Here is a 21,263-nt window from a genome sequence, read left to right on the forward strand (position 1 = left end):
TTATTGATTTCTAACCAATTTATGATCCACCCTTCTTTTCTTTTTTGGTAGTTGACCTCCAAGGCTCAAGCCTAAGGAGAAAGTTAACAATTCAAGGCACTAAAATGACTAAAATTTCATGCAAGTTGATGTTAGTAGTTGTGCTACTACCCTTGTAACAATGCTTTTGAATGGCTTAGTGGCAATCCTCAAAAGAATTTCCTAATGACATGGATATTATCATAACTATGACAAAGGAAAAATGGATGTAGCCAAAAATGGGCTTATAGTTTCTCTAACGAAATCCTCTAGTCACATGCCCATGGTCTTGCAATGATTAGAAACTAATGAACAATTAAGATACAAAGTTTAGTTGTAGTCCAACACCTAGCTACCCTTCCAAAGTCTAAGGAGTATCATACTATGGTGGCCCAAATACAAATCCCTAAGTCTTTCAAAACTACAAAAAACCATGCTACTATTAGGCATGTTAGAAGATCCTAGAGACACTTTGAGATAGAGCAAACAATTGCAAATATGTAGTGCACTATCATCATTAGGGTGCTCAAAAAACTTTCTTCACGTGCATGCAACTATACATATTGCATCGTTTTGCTTTAGAGCAAGAGGCACATGGTACATGTAGATATGTGTCATACTATCATGCCCTTTATGCTACATAAACATGGTCCCTTACTCTAATGAACGAGAATGAAGAGAATGTTAACCCAAAATCATAGAAACTATAAGAAAGAGATGATTAAATACTATCAAAGCCAGGTCAAAGGGAGTCCTACTCTAATGAATGAGAATGAAGAGCATGTTAACCCAAAATATTAGCAACTAAAACCAAACGAAAGAGCTTATTAAATATAGTAAGCTAGGCCAAAGGGAGTTGACAAAGGCCAATCATAAAAGAAGAAAGTTGTTATGATGGAAAAGGAAAGAATGACAACTAGTCAAGTGCTCAAAAGTGATGGCTTAATTCTTTGAAAATTATCACAGTCACTAGCATAGTTAAGAAAGCACACATTACTCAAATCTTTGTATATTATAGCATGTAGAATATTCTCATAAAGCCTTAGGACCGACTCACTCACATGTACTTTATATTTGAATTATGAGTGAGGGTTGTAATTCATGTATGCATAGGTAATATGAATGGATAGGAGAGAAAAATGGTGTGCCTGCTTACATATGAGCTCATTTATTTAAAGTTTCAAGTTACAGGGATCTCGTATCATTTGTATGCTAAGTTGTGAGTGATTGGTTCGCTATCTTCTTCTACACCTTCTCATCTCCAAGTAATGAGAGAGAAGAGTGCGAGGACCTACTAAGCATGTGAGTGTAAGGGTTATCATAAAAGATCGCCATGGTTGAGTGCTTTTGGAAATGGGAGTGTATTTAGGCACCGCTTTTACTAATAACATGGTAGAATACAAGGCTTTGATTATGGGGCTAAATCTAGCTAGACATAGTGGTATTCACATATTAGTGAAAAGCGACTCCCATTTAGTAATCAATCAATTGAATGGGACCTATAGTGTGAGTGATCCCATTCTAAGGATGTATCATTGTGCAGCCTTGGATATGCTTGAGATATTTGAAGCAGTGACTTGCTAGCTGATTTCCCACTAGTTGAATCACTTTGCAAACTCCTTAGCTAATTATGCCTTTGTTGAAGATGTCTTTCTCAACTGTGGTCCAAAGGGGCTTTTACCATTGCCTTTTGATATCATCCCAAGGGTACTATGGGGATTTCTTGTGCTAACATCTCCTATTTTGGCTACTGATGTGTCTAGTATGGGTTATGAGTGAGGTAGCAATTGACCATCTTCCTATTGTTTCATGGGAGCATCGAATTATTCAATGGCATATTAGTTGGACTTCCCTTTCCATTTATGCAGGAGACCTAGCTAATAATTTAATGCATTCAATGTAGGGCCGAGTAGCCCATCCCCTTGTTGGTCTAGTTTTATGTGTTAATAGGGTTTATATGGGGAGCAGGGGTTTGTTTCTAGTAGTAGGTTGCTTGAATGGTGTGCTCTATGGTTAATTCCATTAGGCCAAGAGGGCCGATTGCTTTGGATATCATGTTCTATTTTGTTAGGCTAAGAGGGATATGTGTCTATTTGGTGTAGGTGTGTTTAATAGTTTTTTGTTTTACTACTACACTAGATAGGTTTGAAGAAACACCAAGAGGGAGTCAATCACTGCATGGAATCTTTTTGCAGCTAGTTTCCAGGTGATATTTTTCCTTCACATGTTATTTTTCCTTAAGAAAAATGTCTTATCTGTATTTTGGAAATTTTTTCTTTCTTTTGCTAAGGACGGCGGACAGTCAAGGCATGAAGTCAATATTAGGTTAGGTATGTCTGGGGGGGTTTGACCGCCTCTTGCTGCAAAGACATTGTCAGCCATGTAAAGAGTTGTTTCAAAGGGTAGTTAGTGACCTTGTCCTTTTAGCCTAGTTGTGAGACAGTTATTAGGGAAGCCTAATAAATAAAAGAGAAAAATGATCAATATATCTAAAATATATATAATATTAAGGTGCATAAAAATGGACTCTAACCCCTAACATAAGAAAATAAAAAGAAAGAAAAATTTCAAAGAGTTGATGTTCATGGCCTTTTGAAGGCCTGGTAGGTTCTAAGGGACAAGTAAGGGCGAATGCCTTGTCTTCCTAAGGGTGGCATTTTGCCAAAAACAATATGAGAATAGTTGGAGCAAAAAAAAACAAAAAATCGTGTTGCCTTGCGAGAGCTTGGTAGGTTCTTAGGTACCAAGACTCGACCTAAAACTCCACCTAAGGCCAATGTGCCATGTTCTCCTTGGGTCACAATACACATTTGCTAGACAAATCATTTCATGGCATCTAGACACTCCTAGCCGTGAGGCTGTGGGGATTGTTTGGAGAGTATAGAAGCTTGCTGGCTAGAGCCTTAGAGCCATTTTTGGGCCCATTTTTGGTCCTGAAAACCATATGATTATATTCGAATATAAGTGAAAAATTATGTAATAAATAAAAAAATTCCACAATAATAAAAATCAATAAATATTATTCCATAACAATAAGTGCCATGGTCAAATTATCAGACCGTTGGAGCTCCTCTTAAGATATTGAACTACAATAGTAGTGAGGTAAGTTTTAGATGGTCTACTACATTCCACATTAAGCTTACCATGTCATTGTTACATTCTAGGGATAAAGTGGTAATACTAATGTTGGTTCAATAATTAGAGTGAGAAGAGATTTCAATTATTTGTAACAACTTTTTTTTTCTCCTTTTGGGATATAATCTAATAAAAAAGCTACTATTGCTATGGAAGTGCCACAAGCACCTTTCCTTGCATCAAATAAGGATATAAAGTCCATGGGTTATAGAAAGCTTCAATCTAGTCTCTTGGGTCCATTGGCATAAGAGGGTGTCATGATCGTATGATTCTTCTCTTACAATAAGAGTTTCACAATGGTTCTTTTACATTGGACAAATGGCCTATGTTGATTGTTTGGGAAACAACTATGCCATGAATTGATGCTTGCATATTAATCTTGGACCCTGTCAAGATGGGGATTTTTAATTTTCTCACCATGATCTTCTATGTATTTTAGTCACAATTTATGTGTAGTTTAAATATGGACAACAAATGCTACAATGACACAATCAAAGATACACGTATATATTCACTTGAATAACACATGTAAAGGCACACCCATATGTGCATGCAATCCTCTTTTCTACCCAAGCAGGGTATCCTAATATACATCATTAGCCCTCCTCCAACTTCGTTTCTAGTTCTCCAAGCTTGCTTTTGTACATGTTTAGCACATTTTTCCCAAACTTTTCTCATGCAATCTTATGTGATGAAGGGTCTTTTTTTGAAACACTACATGTCTCAAATGTGTAGCACCTTGTAAACTTTGCCATAATCTCCCCATACAATGGGTGGCTAATATATCTTGTGGAAAAGCAATATACAATCCTTCAAAAAAACTAGGTTGTAGATGGTTTAGGTATATCTTGGAGTTCTCTCAATATCATAACTTGAACAGTATGATCCATTGATAGTTAGGAAGATCAACAATAGTCAAGTCTCTAGTGACCTTCCTATCAAGGCTTGAGCTATACTTAGTGCATGATGCACATACACTATGTACAAGTACAATACAATTTATGTCTAATTTGATTTGTAGCTCTAAGTTGTAGTGCACTATAGCGAACTACTATGTGCGAGTGCAAGTGTACTCAATTGCATGTAAGTGCACATAAGTGCAAGTACAAGTATTTCTAAGTGCAAGTGTGCCTAAGTACACTTAAGTGCTCTCAAGTACACACTAGTGTGCTTACATGCACCTAAGTGTAGTCAAGTGCTCTCAAGTGCACATCAGTGTGCTTAAGTGCAAGTGCGTCGAAGTGCACTCAAGTGCTCTCAAGTGCACACAGGTGCATTTAATTGTACATAGTGCACACAAGCGTACTTAAGTGTGCTTAAGTGTACATAATGCACACAAGTGCACAATGACTAGGTTAGTGTAGAATTACATGCAATAAAATTAAGGAACAAAGGGCACTAGCACAAGTGCACACAAGTGTAGGCATGCATGCACATATGGATGCCAGTGTTAGTGTCAATATCAATATGTCACAATGCAAGTATAGCTTAGTTCACTCAAGTGCACCCAGGTTTTCTAAATGCAGTAAGATGCAAGGTTTATGTGAGTAGTAGACTTAGAGTACTAGGTGAGGATGTATGGACAAAAGTGCACAAGTGCCTAAATAGGTACTAGGGCATATAATAGTACTAATATCAGTGCCCAGTACTAGTATACACGTGTGTACACTAGTGCACATATGCATATAACTACACACTACTTCACTACAAGGTATCATATTCCTCGCTCTTTCTTCCCTTTGACCCTCCTTTTATGAACCACAACGTGTGTTGGGGTTGAATTTGAGAGAAAAGAGACCCTTACGAGCACATATTGATATGGCATGCTATTATGCACTTGTATGTGCACTTGTATAGGCACTTGTATATGCACTTGGATATGGTAGTGCAAGTGCACATACAATGGAGCTAGTGAATTTAATCTAATAATGAGTGCACAATGATGTGTATGTATAGTATAAGTGATTATTCAAGGCTATATGCAGACTATGATATACTAAGAAGGGTAGTAGACAGGTGTATGTGCAGTCAAATAGTCCACCAGTGCAGAAGGTTGTGCATAGTGTAGATGTAGTGCACTAATGATAATGAACTAGAGGCTACGAGGTGAGAGCTTAGTGCATCATAGTGTACTAGGATCAAGAGTTGAATGCAATGATGATGTGTTAGTGCACTTGGGAGATGGGTTGTATGCAAGTGCATGTGCATTTTTGCAATACACTAGGTTGAAGCTAGTGCACTATGGTGTGCATGGGTATTAGTTGGTGAGTACTACATGCCAATGGGTGGGCTTAGTGTAAGTGTAATATTCTAGTGAATATAATTATACACTAATACACATGCCAATACCAGTGCCTATGCAAGTGTGTATGCATGTGCATGTGTACTCAAGTGCACACTAGTGCATTAGGGTGTATGCAAATATATAAGGGTGTGTAGTGGGATGCAGCAAGTGCACAAGTAAGCCTCACCATATTCCCTTACTAGCCCTTGGCCCTTCCTTGAAAACAATGTAGGTGTTGGGGTTGCAAAGCAAGAAAGAGGGACTTTTCGTATGTATACTAGGATTACTTAGTATGCAATGACCTATGATGATTGCACTAGAGTGTGCTACAGTGCATGTGTGATTAATGATAGTGCACTAGTGTAATATGCAAAGCACTATGGTATGTCTTAAGATGCAAAGTGATATGTTTAGAGGTTATTGCATAAGTGTAAAATGTGCTTTTGGTTATGTATATAGTGCAAGGTGCAAGTTTAGGTGCACAACAGTGCACACAAGTGCACATGGTTACATATGGCTACACGAGAGCATACATGAGTGTACTAGGTTGCAAATATCTATATGTTGCTTTATTGTGAGTGGTGAGATAACACATGGGCACTATGAGGTGCAAGGATCTATGTGTTGGTTTACTGTGAAATAATGGTGAGATAGCACATGGACACTATGAGGTGCCCTGTTCCTTTCTTCTTCCACCGATCGACCCTCCCTTGCAAATTGGGTGGGTGCATGGCCAAAGAGAGAAAATGAAGAAGGGACCAATTCATAATGAGTACCTACTATCATGTACATAGAAAATGATGTATAGTGGAGGATCTAGAAGTTTCAAGTGTGCATTGTGCATGTGTCACTAGAAATGTCAATACATGTTCATGTACCTATTGGGACCAAAAATGGGCCCGACATTGGATCTAAGGCTCTAGGATATGAGCTCCTACACACAACAAATAACCCTCATGGCCTCATGGCCATGAGCATTTGAATCATATGAAATGGTGTATCTAACTAATACATTTGTAGACATGAGTTTCAAACTGTAGTCCAACATTTTGCCCATCCCGACTCCAAGCATAAGAAGCCTCCCATACATAGGTGACTAACTCATCCCATTCTATACACATAGATAATACTCCTCAATAGAATGTTGTGGCCCCTATGGCTCTTCTACACCCGAGATGCGCCATCTCACACATAAAGAACAATGAAACATAGTCCACTCTTTTGATGTTGCATGATCTAGGAGATAGATTTATTCCCTCACACAACTGTCTCCCAAATAAGCGGTCTAATCTACAACAAGGGAAACCTCTTTCGCTTAATCATAGGGCAATAATGTGCAATACCATGTTTAATGCACATGCAGTGTGGAATGTCCTAGCATGCTCAAATAAATTTTAAATAACAACAACCAACCATGTGTTGTGCAAAGTCGTTCTTTTCGTCCTTTTTTCTAATGTAGTGGGACATTGAGAATACAAAATCGACCCGTGTCTCTATTCCTTTAGATATTCAATAACCTATATGTTGCACTTCAATGAACAATCATTTATTTTTCCATGAAAATTTTTTGGTAATTTAGCCTTTATTTTAGGTTTGTTCATTATATGAAGTGTTATTTATGATATATGTAATCCTCCCGTAGAAACACCCCCTAAATTGGGTGCACTTTAACACATAAATGAGTGTAGATTGAGAGTAAACCTCATTGCCCATAGCCCACCATACATCCGAACATGTTTTACTTTTTTTTGGATTTAAATTCTATTTTTTCTAATTCATTACTATTTTATCTAATTTTTATTAATTATTTCTATTAGAAGTACCTATTATTTTACAATTTTTTATTATACAATAGCAAAGATCAACCATGACAACTAGTATACACTATTTCATTACATAAAAACTTACTTTCCATTGTTTTTATCAATTATTATCATATTTCTCAATTTTATGTATTTTGCGTGTGCTAGATAATTAATTTCTATATAATGATAACTATACATTCTAGCATTTTATATTATGATAGCTACACACTCTAATTTTGGAATTGTAGCCCTTAAACATAACACATATAACATCCATATTGAATTTCAGTCCATATGCATCTTAATTTCATAATAAAAACAATAATAGAATTGAATTTCCTTTAAAACTGTGACTTACAAAAATAAAATCACTTAATATTTCATGATTTTGAAGACATATAGGTTACACGCATTGACACTCCACACAACTACCTTCACACTCCCTCACTCCATTCCTTGCATCTTGTCATGATCGAGTATCCATTTCCCCTCATCCTCTCAGCCCACATAAACAACAATTATGGCAAGAGAGAGAGGAGAGACTAAAAACTTAACTTTTAGTAGAATGCATCATTTTGCACAATTTCTACGGCAATTTTAAGTGAAAAAATTTAGCATCTCATGGCCAAGGCTACTCCTTGCATCTCTCCTGGTTCCAAAATGGATTTTTTTGGAGAAATGAGAAGATGCACTGAAAAATGTATCATCTCCCCCCTCTAATCGTAAGATTTTGAGTTGTTTAGCTTCTTAAGCTTAATAAGCCAAATAAATAGTTCAGTCCTTTTACGTTTGCACTATCGACAAGTGGTTCGGCTAAAATTGGAGGTGTAAATAAACTCGGATTCGAGATCTAAAAACATGGTCACATTCCTAATATCATTTCCTATTAAATTGGTCTCCTAAACACTATTTCTAGCTTCTAGATCAAGTAGTTTCTTTGTAGGTAAAAGTTACACCTCCTTAAATGGGCCGTCTAATGAACGAACACTTCCAATGCATTCTGGGTCACGTGCTTTTGCTTAGAAAACTCTCACACCTCTTCATTTTACTCACAAATGCTCTATTTTCAACTTTAGTTTCAGTGCCTAGATACACCTCTCATTTGCAACCACGGGATAGGGTGACTCAGCCCGTCAAACCCATGACTAGATTTGCACACAAAGAAAAGATAGAGAGCATCAAGCTACCTCAAATAAAATACACAACATAACACAAATTACAACCCTCACTCTACCCCTTGACAAAATCAAGGCATGAATTCTACAAGAGAGCGACTAAGCACAATCTGACAAAGAGATTAAGAGCTAGCTATGAACCAAGTAGTCTAACACAGACGATTAAAAGAACTATCAAAGATGTCATCCAAAGTGGTAGTTTGACCCATCTACCTGACCTACGAAAACTGGACCACGAACTCCTACTAGGTGAGGACTTCTATAGCCTAGTTCACTTGAATTCATATATTTTTCATGTTTCCGCATTCTTTATTCTTGAGTACTTACTACTCGGATATGTAAAAAGGAGGAAGCTAAGCGTATTGTGACCTAAGAAGAACAGGGCATTAGCCTCAAGTCTAGTCTTCGTACCCAAGAACCCACCAAGCTCTCGCAAGAAGGTGACACTAAATTCTTTTTTCTGGCTCACTTTTATTTCCCTCTGACTATCCTTATTTTCTTTTGGCTAGAGGTTACCCCCAGGAAGGGCAAGGCATCTTGACTTGTCATCCCCAGGAACCTATTAGGTCTCCGCAAGGTGATAATCATTCATTATTTTGGTTTTTTTTCTGTGTTTTCTTATTTCAAGTGTTAGAACCCCTTTTTATACACCTTCGTATTGTAGAAATTGCAAATATATGTATTATTTTCATCTTTTATTCAATAGGCTTCCTAATGCCTCACAACTAACAAGAATTCGTGGAAATAGTTGCTGAATAGGCTAATAGGACAAGGTGATCACTAGGGCTACCATTAAGATAAATCTTTGCATGCCTGACAATGTCTTTGTAGGAGTAAACAACTTCTCAAATCTCCCCAAATATACATAATCTAATCCTAAGACTTCATGCCTTGACTACTACTGATCCCCAACAAAGAAAGAAGCATCCTCAAATACGCATACATGGTCTTCTTAAAGAGAAAGAAGTCAAAAAGGAAAGACACCACCTACACTGGCCAGAAGAAGCTTCCATGCAGCGATTGGCTCCCTCCAAGTGCTTCTTCAAACCTGTTTGGTGCATCACTTAAACAAAGAACCATTAAATGCACTTGCACCAACAACTAGGCACATGTCCCTCTTGACCTAACAAAGTAAATTATTTCCCTGTAAGAGAAGTAGCACTCTTGGGCTAGCAAAATATAACATTTATATCCAAGACAATTGGCCCTCTTCACCTAAAGAGAATAGGTCATTTTGATCTATCAAATACATGGTCTTCTTGGCATATATTAGTGAGTTTCCCAATTCCCATTTTTTGAATACAATTCTTGGCATACACATTGCATCTTATCATACTAATATACGTTGTGTGTGTGTGTGTGTGTGTGTGTGTGTGTGTGTGTGTGTGTGTGTGTGTGTGTGTGTGTGTGTGTGTGTGTGTGTGTGTGTGTGTGTGTGTGTGTGTGTGTGTGTGTGTGTGTGTGTGTGTGTGTGTGTGTGTGTGTGTGTGTGTGTGTGTGAAGGACCAGAAGGCTTTGGTGCATAATAGGTGTAATGAAATTATATTTATTAATATTTATTATTGTGAATTTTATTTATTACAGCATAATCCGTGACTTATTGTGTGAATACATGCATGTGCTATTGATCCCATTATGGCAGTAGATAGATGGAAGGATACTAATGTGTTTTGTGTTGTGATGAGCAGATAATTGGATGAATTTAAGAAAATTTATTCTTTTGGAGTATGCATTTTAATACGCCGCATCACTTCACACCATGAAAACACATTATCAAAGATATTGTGTTTTGGTATGTGTGTATTAGCATAAGGACTCTGCACGCACACAATTAATAGATTTAATTTGATGTATTTATTAGAAAAGATAAAATATTATTTTTATAAAGTTATTAGAATAGAGCATATTTTGATTTATTTGCACAAAAGCAAGTGGTGCAAGGTGAGGAAAAGTAAAAACCCAAAAAGAGGCTTGCAATACATTTTGAGCACAAAACCTTATTCTAATATTATAAATACATGCATGGGGGAGGTGCTCACCCATGTATGCAGGGAGATTGTACCTAATCTTGTGTCATGCATGCTTTCTCAATTTCTCTTCTCTCTTGTTCCTATTTTCTTTCTTGTTCAATTTTTACTTATTTCAATTTTGGTTGATAATTAGTTATTCTAAGGTGAAGGTTCTCAACATTGGTATAGGAGTGTGGTGATTGGTTTGCAGATCATCATGGGAGAGCATACATGCAACCTTAAAGGTATCTTCATCTTACAATATAAAGCCTCCTCTTATTTTCTATTGGATGATCCCCTTGTCCATTGGTTTGAGATCTTAAGCTTCTCTCCAAAAATTGAACCCTTTCTTCTTCTTTATCAATCTTGAGATCTTGTCCTTAAACACTAAGATAGAGAAAAGATAGAGATTATTAGTGAATTACTTTTGTTTTTAATTTACATTTTAAATCTATTATTCTATTCTAAATTTGATTGCTCATTTTTGAGAAGGTGAAGATGGGAAGCCTTGATTTCATAAGTTTTGAAAGGCTAAATGATGGTTACATGACGGTGGCAAATTGACGCACAAGTTTGGGTACTAGTACCACGCATGTGTTCACATATAAATTGCATTTTATGCAATAAATAAAAAATCCCACAATAACAAAAATCAATAAATATGATTCCATAACAATAAGTGCCATGGTTAAATTGTGAGATCATTGGAGCGCCTCTTAAGATATTGAACTGCAGTAGTAGTGAGGTAAGTTTTAGATGGTGGAAAAGAGATTTCAATTATTTGTAACAACTTGTTTTGTCTCCTTTTGGGATATAATCTTGATGTAAAAGCTACTATTGCTATGGAAGTGCCACAAGGACCTTTCCTTCCATCAAGGAGATAATGTCCATGGGGTAGAAAATGACCATGCAAGAGGGTGCTATGATCGTACGATTCCCCTCTTACAAGAAGAGTTTAACAGTTGTTCTTTTCCATTGGATAAATGGCCTATGTTGATTGTTTGGGCAACAACTATGCCATGAACTAATGCTTGCATATTAACCTTGGAGCCCGTTGAGGCCACGGGATTCTTAATTTTCTCACCATAATATTCTATGTACTTTAGTCACAATTTATGAGTAATTTAAAGCCACACAACAAATGGTACAATGAACAATCAAAGATACACATATAGATAATGCAACATGCATATATTTATTTGAATAACACATGCATTTACACACCCATATGTGCAATCAGTCTTTCTATTTGACCCAAGCAAGGCACCTTGAAATACATCATCACCCCTCCTCTATTTGTCCAACTTCTTTTCCTCCAAACTTGCTTTTGTACATGTTTAGCACATTTGCCCCGAACTTTTCTGATGCAATCTTATATACTAAATGGGTCTTTTTTTTGCAACACTACATCTCACAAATGTGTAGCACCTAGTAAACTTTGCCATAATCTTCCCATATGATGGGGGGGCTAATACAGCTTGTGGGAAAACAATATACAAACCTTTAAAAAATCCAAGTTGTAGATGATCTAAGTATATCTTGGTATTCTTTCCATACCGTAGCTTGAGCCTTGATGGGAAGGCCACTAGAGATTTGACCAATGCTAATCTTCATAACTATCAATGGCTTATACTCAAGCATAGTGCAATTTATGTCTAATGTGATATGTAGCTCTAAGTGGATTGTCATGGTGGCAAGTAAAATCAATGCAGCCTGGGTTTATACATTATATTTTGACAGAGCTTCTCAAGGACTTACTAAGCATGTGAGTGGTTTTGAAAATGGAAGTGTATTTAGGTACCACTTTTCCTAATAACATGTCAGAATACAAGGCTTTGCTTATGGGGCTGAATCTAGCCAAACATAGTGGTATGCACATATTAGTGAAAAGTAACTCACATTTAGTGATCAATCAATTGAATGGGACCTATAGTATGAGGGATCCCATTCTAAGGATGCATCATTGTGTAGCTTTGGATATGATTGAGATATTTGAAGCAATGACTTGCTGATTCCTCGCTAAGTAGAATCACTTTGCAAACTCCTTGGCTAATGATGCCTTTGTTTAAGATGTCTTTCTCAACTGTGGTCTTGAGGGATTTTTACCATTGCCTTTTGATATCAGCTTAGGGCTACTATGGGGATTTCTTGTGCTGAAATCTCTTGTTTTGGCCACTGATGGCTAGTATGGGTTATGAGCCTGGTAGTAGCGATTGGCCATCTTCCTACTCTTTCATGGAAGCATCAAATCATTCAATGGTATATTAGTTGGACTTCCATTTCCATTTATGCAGGAGGCATCACTAACAATTTAATGCATTTAGTGTAGGACCGAGTAGCCCATCCCCTTGGTCTAATTTTGTGCTTCAATAAGGTTTATATGGGGAGTAGGGGTTTGTTTTTAGTAGTAGGTTGCTGAATGGTGTGCTATATGGTTGATTCGGTTAGTGCAAGTGTCTATTTGTCGATCAGAGTCTATTTGAACCCCCATTTAATAGCCGCAAGGTTTGGCATTATGAATGAGCTACCTCATCCAAAAGTTGTAAAGCAAGTGATAGAGGCCAGGATAATAGTTTTCGATTCCAAGAAGCCATTCATCTAGTTAGAACAAGAATCTAAGGTTGTTTGCCCCTCGGTTGGCCCAAACCCACTTACGACAAGAAAGTGTGAATGCAAGAACATGAACTGGTTATTTTAAAGATGAAGTGTTAGTTAGGATTAAAAGAGGCAAGAACTAAAAAAAACATGTTGTGAGAAGGGAGAGAGCACAATTTCTTTTGCACTCCATTTTTAAATCCATTTTTTGGAAGATTGTGACCGATGGAATCATGCCTCCTTCTCTTGGGACTGAGACATTGCAATTCTTTGCTCTGAATCACTCCAAAGAGCAAGATATTTGATGCATTCTACGAAAAGTTTAGATTCTAATATTTCTCTCTCTTCTTTCTATCGCCATAATTGTTGTTCGTATGGGCTATGAGGATAAGGGAGAATGGATGCTAGTTCATGAACAAGATGTGAGGAATGGAATAAGGAAGCAAAAAAGTGGATGTGTGATGGTGTCAACAGTGTGATGGTGTCACTAGCTCTCGTTCTCGAAATACAATACATCACGCATGTGGGATTTAACATAAGTGTCAATTTATTGTATATTATATCATATCTTTTATGTATGTCGTGGAATGTGGCTTAAAATACTTGAGTCATGTTTGTTGATTTCTAAAATCATAAAAAACTTATTCATTTTTAATCATTTACATAAAAGAGATCAAACTGCAAAACTTGAGATGTAGGATTTAATGTGAAAATGGTGTTTTTATTAGATTTTGTGGGTTTTATAAACCTCACATGAAATAATAATTGGTATGCTCATGGATCATAGTCCATACTAGTCACATAAACTAAAAAATCAAGAAAAATCTGTAATTTATGCTCAAATAAATGGAAAAAACCATGAAAAATAGTCTTTTTGAAGGATAAAAATAGAGAAATTTTAGTTTTAATGAGTGAAAAATTATCAAAAATTAAGAGAGTCTGTGTGGATGTATAATGAGGGTATGGCATGAGGATTTGCCTTAGACTGCCTTCATTTATGTATGAAAAGTGTGTATTTATTACTTATTTATATTTAAAAAATGATGACAAAATCCTTTTACACCTATGCATGGAAGCAAAACCTAAACAATAGGGAGAAAAGGGCTGAAAAGAAATAAGATTTGAATGAGTTTTGATTTCACTATACATTGTGGCATATAGGATTTGATTTATTTAAGTCTGAAGCGAAATAGTAGCATGGGTTAGCCCGGTGCTATTTCTTTGTTTGCAACGTAGTATAACATTAGAGAAATGAAATCATAAAAATGTTATTTTTACATGACACATGCCTAATTTATTGTCGAAATTTTTTGAGCATAATGATTTATACACATTGAATTTTCATTTAAGCATGGTATCAGAAGGAAAATTCTTAGATGCATAGCACTTGTATGCCTAGTTGTGACCAACGTTGAGTGTGCAAGGTTCCCTTTGCTATAGGGTAGTACGATGAGCTTTGGAGAGATGTTATGTGAGGTTGAAATATTCATATATCATTACCTATATCATGAGAGGATTTTGTCACGTTTGTTCTCTATGCTTGTGTTACAATGTTACAAGACATGTCACAAACAAGGATCACACAACCAAAAGGAAGTAGAGAAAGACAGAGGAAGCCCAAGTCAAAAAGTGAATGAAGAAGCTCATTCAGACTAGGCAAGAAAAGTAGAGGAGAATGCAAGCTCATAAAAAACATGGGATATCATTGAATATTCTAGCAAGGTTCTCTCAATGATGAAGGAGAGCACCGAATATTCTAGCAAGGCTTTCTCAAGGATAAATGACATCATGTCAAGGATGAATGAGGTCCTCTCAAAGAAGAAGGATGCTCTCTCAAGGACGAGGGAGAACCTCCAAGGGCTCTCACAACAAAAGTATGGGGTGCAATAAAATTCTTTTTATAAGAGTGCCAAGCTCCCTTTTGTGCAAGTTGTAAAGTCTAAGTAGACATGGGTGAAGGGATAAGGCAACTAGAAGGGAATGGATAAAGAGGACCTTGGCAAGTTTCTTAGTCATGTAAAAAAGGGGATGGATGCCCAAGGGATTCAGGGTTTTATATAAAAAAACTCAAAAAGTGAATGAAAAGCTCATTCTTTGGTGTGTGGAAAAAGTGATATCTTCTTCTTCTCTTCTTCTCTCCTTCTTGATTGCTTGTGTGTGCTTGAGAGAGGGAGTGTAAGGGAGTGTGTGTGAGTGAGGGTGAGGGATCATAGAGAAGAAGCTCTCCATCATCTCCTCTCCTCTCCTCTCCTCTCCTCTCCTCTCCTCTCCTCTCCTCTCCTCTCCTCTCCTCTCTTCTCTTCTCTTCTCTTCTCTTCTCTTCTCTTCTCTTCTCTTCTCTTCTCTTCTCTTCTCTTCTCTTCTCTTCTCTTCTCTTGCATGTGGCTATGGAGGATGGAGCTTGAAGGACGAGGCTTGAGCTTACTTGAGCTTGCATCTCGAATCATGGAGCTACCGGCTTGCTTGAGGAAGAAGGCTACTCATTCAGGTATCAAGGTAAACTCACTACACCACTATAGGATCAAAGGCACATCGTCTAGGTGAGAGATAGCCCTTTGTGCTTGCTTGAAATGCCTGAAGCAACAAGCGGTCAATGGGTCTAGGCAGTTGAGTGTGAGCTCCCACTATATTTTGGTTCTATTTTTGGGACCAACGGTTTCAAGCTTGAGCACTTATGCTCCTCAAATTGAGCGTTGAAGTAGGGTTGCAATCCTGAATAGGTAATTGAGATAGGTAGGAGATTTGGGCTTTTTAATCTTCAAAATAAGTAAGTATTTTAGGTTTTTTATGAGTAGACAAGCACAAGGAATCATTTTAGTAATTGTATTTTGATTTTTGTTGCATTTAGAGTAGGATAGAAATAAGAAATCGAAGCAAAAAGCTTTAGGGTTACTACTGTAAAATAGGCCAAAATAGGGGAAAATGTCAAGAAGTGGACTGGAGAGAGAGAATGAGGAGAGAGAAATACTAGAATAGGAGAGAGAAATATAGGAAAGAGAAAGAAACCATTGAAGGTGTGAGCAAGGAGAGAGAAGAATGATAGTAATGTATTAATGTGTACAAAGATGACAAAAATTACATGTCCTCTCCTTTCATACCAATGTCAGTGTGGCATGGCATAGCATCAATATTATTCACACACTAAATCCTTATTCTTCCCAGTTTCTTACAATCCATTCCTTCCCAAAGGTTTTTCCCCTCAGAAACAAACATAGAATGATTGGAAAAGGATGGATAGAACAGAGTACTACTCTGTTTTTATAGCTTTACACATGGGAAAATGAATGAAAGATGACTAACATATGGACTAGAATGAAAGAAAAAAAGTAAGCCTCAGCTATATACATGATCAAGGATGATTTAAAGGTATATGAAGCCATAATGTCTTCAACTAATAAGCCCAGAATGAAGTAGACAGCTTGTTGTGTAAACAAAACCTACTGAACCAAATCTGCCATAACTTCTAGTAAAGCTGTCCAAATGAGGCATGCCACATGTCAAAACGTAGCTCTTAAAGAGTAATTTGACCCTATGTAAGTGGCTTAATTATGAAAATTGGGCGCAATAAAAACTATTCTAAAACAACATGTTGTCCTGACCCTGTCTACACCATAACTAGCTCCATAAGCAGTAGGCTTCAACCACCAATGTGTCTTGTAAGAAAGGAAACTCATCTAATATAGATTCGCACCTCCAAGAAGCTTCCTCAATAGGTGGTAAACCTCTCCATTTGATTAAATATTCGATGATGGAACAAGATCGAAGCTTCTTCTCACGCTGACCTATAATAGCATCTGGGATGTACTGAATAAGATCTTCTTCATCAATAGTGGCAACCCATCAATTATATCAACTGGATCACCATAGAAAGGCTTGATTTGACTAACATGAAATACATTATGAATCTTTGCGGAAGAGGTTAGCTCCAATTTGTATGCTAAAACTCCAATGCGCTTTAAGATCCGATAGGAGCCATAAAATCAGTGAGCAAGCTTGTTACTAGATCCATCTTTCAAAGTAGAGTACCTAGACTTGGGAACCTTCAATAAGACCAATTTCCCTTCTTGGAAATCTAAAGGCCGCCTCTTCTCATCAGCATACATCTTCATTTGGTCTTGAACTTTCCTAAGATTCATCTTACACTGCTGAAGAAGGGTTTGCATTCTTTCCAACTCATCTTTCCCATGAGGATTTATTCTCTCATTGAAGATGACTGTGGATAAGGGGACCTTATAGCCATACATAGTCTCAAAGGGAAAAACTCCAATGCTAGCACAAGTAGAGTTGTTGTAGCAAAACTCAGCCAAGTGTAACCAAGAATCCCATGAATTTTGGACATCATAGCAGAAATGGCAAAGATAAGTCTCTAACCATTTATTTACCCTTTCTGTTTGTCCATCAGTTTGTAGATGATAGGCAGTAGAAGGAGCCAATTTAGTGCCCATAGATGTGAATACCGCCTACCAAAAGTTACTCATGAACTTTGAGTCTCTATCATGAATAATCACCTACAGTAATCCATGTAGTCTAAAAATCTGCTCCATGAACTGACTGGCCACTTGAGAAGCAGTAAACTGGGTCTTGGTTGGAATGAAATGGACTGCCTCCGTGAGTCTATCCACCACCACATATATACTATTCCATCCCTTATTGGTAGAAGGTAAGCCACTAATAAAATCCATGGTAATGTGCATGCATTTGCTTGTAGGAATGGGTAATGGCTGCAACAAACCACCTGGCTTATGGGTGCTGTCCTTAATCACTAACAAGGCATACACCTCATAACAAAGTCCTTGACATCTTTCCACAGCCCTTTCCAATAAAAACTTTTGCTGATCCTACCATAGGTCTTGAAAACTCCAAGGTGTCTAGCGAAAGGCGAAGAATATAGTTCCTCCATAATTTTCAGTGTAAAAGAATGTAAAAGAAGAGGTAGAAGGAATGTCAATCTTGCCATTTAACCAAATAAGGACATTTTTAAGCTGATAATGCGAGTTTTATTCCATGAGACCTTGCCGTAATTTTTGAAAAATATGGCTAAGCTCTTCATCCAAAAGATAAGCCTCCTGTAGTTCTTCAATCCAATCACTATGCAACTTAGTCATTGTTGAAACTTTGCAAGCCCACATACAAGAAAGAGAATCATCCACTATATTGTATTTACCCCTTGTATGAGTGATGTCAAAATCATAATTCTACAGTGTAGCTACCCACCTACGCTGCTTAGGAGTAAGATTGGAGTAAGTAAGAAAATACTTAAGAACCATGTGATCACTCTGGACTGTGAATCAACTGCCATACAAGTAATGGTGTCATTTCTTTATTGCATGCAAAATAGCCAATATCTTCTGGTCATAAACATTCATGGCCATTTCTTTATATGTAAGCTTAGGGCTCTCAAAGGCAATCACTCCATGCTCCTGTAACAAAATAGCCCCAATGCCTCTGCCAATGGCATCACACTGTATGGTAAATTCTTTCAAGAAAACTGGGCATATCAAAATAGGAGTAGAAGTAAGGAGTTCCTTTAACTGGTTGAAGCTACCATATGCAAGAGCATCCCAAAAGACAGCTTCCTTCTTCAACTTGTTAGTCAAAGGAGCTGCAATAGCCACATAATGCTTGATGAATCGGCGATAGAATAAAGATAGACCAATAAAGCCTCTAAGAGAAGTAGTAGTAGTAGGTGTTGGCTAATCTCTTATACATTGCACCTTCTTAGGATCAACCTCACCTGCATCCCTTTTTCACTGACAGTTTGTCCCAAGTATTTCACTTCAGTCTGCATGAAAGAACATTTCTTCTCGTTAGCCAAAAGCATGTGATGTCTCAATACATCAAAAACCCTCCTCATGTGTGATAAGTGATCTTATAAAGTTTTACTGTAAATCAGAATGTCATCAAAGAAGACTAAGACAAACTGAAAGAGGAAATGCTACAAAATCTTATTCATCAAGCTCTGGAAGGTAGCTAGAGCATTTCTAAGCCTAAATGGCATCACTAAGAAATGATAGAGCCCACGACCATTCCTAAAAGTAGTCTTGATCTCATCACCCTCTCATGCGAATCTGATGATACCCTAACCTCAAATCAATCTTTGTAAAGATTCGAGCCCCTTGAGCTCAAATCATCAATCCTAGGTATTGGATACCTATTCCCTTCTATCCATCATTTTTCAGTCTTTCTATGTTTGTTTTTGAGGGCAAAAACCTTTGGGAAGGGATGGATTTTAAGAAACTGGGAAGAATAAGGATTTAGTATGTGAATAATATTGATGATATGCCATGTCACACTCACATTAGTATGTTCTCTCCTTTTATACCAATGTCAGTGTGACATGGCATATCATCAATATTATTCACACACTAAAAGGGTTTGAAAGAAAATACATACACATTATTAATACAATGGTAGTACACATTGCAATATCTAAGGAGTTACAAAGGTGATGGCTCATTACTAATCCTAAAAAGCAAAATTTCTTGATATCAATAACCTTATAAAGCAATATAAGTTCCCTCAAAGATTTTACCATATTTGCAAACATGCATGTCTAGCTGTGCTTTTCATTTAAATGTTTTCTATTATTCATTGCATGCAACTCATGGTCACACACTTTTGTTGTTCTCAAGATGTGATATCTTGACTTTAATTTCAAATCTTCCTGACTTCTCACAAAATGGACTTGAAAAAGTCTAAATCATTAAATGGAGAAGATCTCAAGCAAAATGGTCCAAGGTTCGTAACCTGATACTTTCTCAGATCAACAAGGACTGTAGCCATCTGTCACGAAAGTTACCGTGTGAATGAGAGTTGTGAGCCATAAGTTAAATTTGACCAAACACATTTTAAACTTGGCAAGTCAAATAAATCACAAAGCTCTAAGCTTAAAAAGCTTATGAGTAAAGAAGAAGGAGAATAAGACATCATGAATAGGCCCCCCTCCCTTTTTTTTAAATGAAAAAAAATGGTGCCATGAACCCCCCAATTTTGGCATCTCAGATTCTGAATCAAAAAGGCTATTTCACCTTTAGTAATTCAATAGTTAACTCTAGCAATCTCCCCCTCTTCTCAGTTTGACAAGAGGCTTGGATTGAAGCAAGATCATCTGAGAGCCTGGCAAATCAGTCATGGCATCTCTGGCAGCCTCTCTAGGCATCAAAGATCAAATCATCATAGCATCAGATTGCATCTTGAAAGCTTCTAGATTGTTGATTTGCCAAGATACCCTCCATAAAGAGCTCTTCTTCTTGGCCACAACCCCTCTCCTTCAATTTGGCTATAAATACGAGGCATGAGAAGTGGTTGAGACAGTTTGAACAAAGAGGAGAGGCCCTTCTCTCAGGAGTATAGAGCGAGAGGAAGTGGGAAAGAGAAGCATGAGGACAAGAACCCTCATCACGAAGACAAGGAGGATACTCCATGAGCTCATGAATTCGAATCCCCCATCCCTTCTATCCTATTTCTCTATGGAATCAAAACTCTTCTCGATTTTTCTAAATTCTTAGTGATTGCCTTCCACCATCAATCTAATTACCCCAAGCTCCTTTGCTAAAACCCCTTTTTCAATACTTGCAATTAAAGGCCTCAAAGAAGAAAGTTACGAAGGTCACGAAGGCAGGAGCTGTGAATAACACTGCGGACACAATTACTACAAACAGAATGGTGAGTATGAGGATTACAAACAAAGCTGCAAATACCATTATCCAAGCACTTGTCATGGATCTTCAAGTACCATTTTTTAAAATAAAAACAGCTAGCAGGCATTCATCCCATGAACGGGCAATAAAATCTGCATTTATGAAATAAGATTTTATTCAATTCTTGCATATAATCTTTTTAAAAGAATTTGTAACCAAAAGTCCCAAGGGATAAATTGGGTCTATAAAAGATGAACCTAAGCGAGTACAAGGAAGGTACTGCTTAGACATGATAGGGATTCTTGATTGGCTCTTAGAGTCCTAGTTAACTCCTAATCCCACAAGCAACGAGGTTGCCATTGCAACTGCGCTCTGCTCTACTGAAGAGTTGTCTAGTAGTCGCTTTGTAAGAAGCTCGCTCAATGTGAGATCACCATCTAACGCTCTTTCCCTCTCTGCATCAAGTCATGTCCTATTTCTATTTGCTAAGGTTGAATCTCACGCATTTCTATGTTCTATTGCAAGCATTTAGCTTATTGTTCCTGATTGTAGGTCACTATGCCCTACAAAGATTTCCATGCTAGTCTCCTCTTCTCTTCAAG

This window comes from Lygodium microphyllum, chromosome 26 (assembly GCF_053477565.2).
Source record: "Lygodium microphyllum isolate KBCC chromosome 26, Lygodium_microphyllum_v1.1.10, whole genome shotgun sequence".
Taxonomy (NCBI): Eukaryota; Viridiplantae; Streptophyta; class Polypodiopsida; order Schizaeales; family Lygodiaceae; genus Lygodium; species Lygodium microphyllum.